Genomic DNA, 3248 nt, shown 5'->3' on the forward strand with positions numbered 1-3248 from the left:
AATCAGAGCTGTTATTTCATTTGCTTAAATAACATCTGTTCTCATTGTTGTCTTTCTTGTAGTGTCATGTCAGACGAGCAACATGATGGTGATTCTGAGGGCTACTGTTTTGATTTATGGCAGAACCCCACAGCCTTTCCCATTGCTTAAGTCATCTCACCTCGTCCGGTACTTTGTCTTCAAGAGGGGATGACTTTTGGAGCGTTAAAAAGCTTCCGGAAGACTGACAGAAGGAAGAGAATAAAGGAAGAAAGAAAGAAAGAAAGAAAGAAAGAAAGAAAGAAAGAAGGAAAGAAAGAAAGAAAGAAAGAAAGAAAGAAAGAAAGAAAGAAAGAAAGAAAGAAAGAAAGAAAGAAAGAAAGAAAGAAAGAAAGAAAGAAAGAAAGAAAGAAAGACAGAAAAAAAGAAAGAAAGAAAGAAAGAAAGAAAGAAAGAAAGAAAGAAAGAAAGAAAGAAAGAAAGAAAGACAGAAAGAAAGAAAGAAAGAAAACAAGCCTCCTGGAGTTAATCTGACAGAGGTGGTAGTTATTACGAGGAGGACAGATAACACATGGAGGCATGTGGAAAGAATCACAGTCACGGAAACCAACACATGCAAGAACAGGCGCAGATACACACACTTCCTGTCACAAACACTTTTTTTCCACACACACACACACACACATATACCATTTAAAATGGGACCCACTCAAACACGTCGGTATACACGAACTCTTTATTTGCGGCCTCGCCGTACAACTTACCTCTCACAGTCTCGGCAACAAACTACGGGGAAGAAATGAAGACGCTCGCTTCTGGACAAACTCGGTTTCTCCCGCGGTCCCCGGTGTCACAGGGTCATAACGCACACACGCACACACACGCTGGCTGGGGTTTCTGCTCCAGCATTGGAGCATGTACGGAGCCAAAGCTCACTTTTCAAGAGGGGATGCTTGGAGTTCCAGAGGGGTGCACATGAAAGAGCTGCAGAATATAAAGGAGTGCCCAAGGATACATTGCAGCGCTCAACGTGAGGACAATTTAGCCCTGATGGAAAACCCGGATCAAAGGCCTGGCCTCCGTAATTGCACATTCCCCAGGAAACACTGTGCCATTTTGGAGAGCGGAACAGAACTCTGGACTCCCAGGACCTTTTTCTTGCACACGGGAATAAGCGACCTCATTCCTTTCGCCTCGCCGCGGTCTCTGCCTCGGTGTCTGTTGAAACATACGAGAAATGCTGTCATTCCAAAGGTGCAAGGGCTTCTCTTTGCATGTCAAGATACCTGCCCGGGGCTTAGGCAAAGCCCACAAAATGCTTTGCCTGTGGCTTTTACTGTAAAAGGTCACAAGGGTGCAACAAGCAAAAAAAGAAAAAGATAAGATCTGAACTTGTTTTGACGATCGGTGCTGCACCGTACCGTAAGTCGGGTGGACCCTGCAAAGACTTGGTTCCAGGGCATGATGTCTTTGGGCGGCTCTAATGTGTGTTAACTAATGTGGGTAACAACTCGAGCATTTTTGGAGTTGTTACCCACGTTAGGTGTAGTGGTTAATCTGTGGGCTCCACTACAGCTGAGCTGAGGCTCCAGAATCAGCTCCTGTTTTCCGGGCTAATTCTAACGATGTAAGGAAGGTTGGAATATCATCGGTCCACCTGTCCTGCTGAATGTGTAAGGGCATGCAGAGAAAATATCTCACTGTGACTTCAGCACAGGAGGAACGCAAATAGGATATTCTGTCATAGGCAAAAGTACAAAAAAAAAGAAAAGAAAGAAGAACCTCCCCCCCCCCTCCTTTTACTTTTTTTCCCCCCTTTTCTTCCACGTGCGGGTCCATGAACATAGTTTTAGAGCCTGTAAATCTTGCTTGGATTTCTTCACTGTGTTGCAGGTGGGGGACCTCTGGATATTGAGGCATGTCTTGGCACTGGTACGGAGGAAACTATCAGTAAAAAGAGAAAAAAAAGACTACCTCCTCGAGCTGTAAATATTGCATGTCTCATGGGTAATTTTCATGAGAAATGGGCTTTATTTAAAAAAAAAATGGAAACAGGAGGGCATTTTTAAACTATGATGACATACCCGGGGCTTTCGTCAGTTGGACTACAAAAGAGAGAGTTGCCAGGCTTTCTGTTGTCTGTCTCCCCCCCCCCCCCACCACCCCGGGAGTCTGAACGGTGTGTTTAGCGCCACAGTTTGTACAGCTCACTACGGTTAATCAGGCAAATGAATCACCAGCGCTATATTTAGTTTGGATTTGGTTATTCTGGGGTGATACATTTGGTTTACTGGCCTCCTTTGCTCCTTTAGTGACAAGTTGGGACATCTTTATGTGTTCATTGAATCTCTGTGTGAGTTGTAATGCTAAAGAATGGCGGTTGAGCCACTGACATTGCTATCCATGAGATTCTGTGGCTGCTTACTCCGAGACTTCTGATGGTTTTATGTTGCGTCTAGACATTAACAAGTGGTTGTGTTTTCCTGAAAGTGCACCCTGTCTCCCCCCTGACAAACCAATTGCAGTGCTTTCATAATAAAATATGATACATCTGTCCTTGAGATGGACTTGAAAAATGTGCTCCTAATATACTCAACTGCTGAAAGGCTACCACCAGAAACATCATTCCTTCAGTGTGAGTGTTGGTTTGTGTGTCACTGTTGCGCCTATGACAAACTTTCAACAATGCCGCATTGTTTTTTATAGCCTGTTATAATCTATCTATCTATCTATCTATCTATCTATCTATCTATCTATCTATCTATCTATCTATCTATCTATCTATCTATCTATCTATCTATCTATCTATCTATCTATCTATCTATCTATCTGTCTGTCTGTCTAGCTAGCTAGCTAGCTAGCTAGCTATCACACACACACACGTGTATATATATATATATATATAAACTTAGCACAAAAAGGAAATTTGTGTTTGGTAGATTATGTCTTTGTTGTAACAACGCTTCTTGGCAATAAATCTTATATCAGGCAGCTGATTGTCAGCACCTGGGGCACCAGGAGCTCAAAACAAGAGTCAATAGCAACAGCAAAATAAGCTGTTTGGCATTGGCAGAGAAGATTTGGCAAATCTTTCATGGGCACAACCCACATACTCAGCTCGGCTGCTCATCCCCCAAATGCATGCTCCTTACAAATGTGGCACCATTTAAAAGGCAAATAAACAGGTTTTCCAACGGTGTAAGAATTATTGCCAAGAAGCATCGTTACAACAAAGAAATAATCTACCAAACACAAATTTCCTTTTTGTG

Source organism: Lampris incognitus, chromosome 13 (assembly GCF_029633865.1).
Source record: "Lampris incognitus isolate fLamInc1 chromosome 13, fLamInc1.hap2, whole genome shotgun sequence".
NCBI lineage: Eukaryota > Metazoa > Chordata > Actinopteri > Lampriformes > Lampridae > Lampris > Lampris incognitus.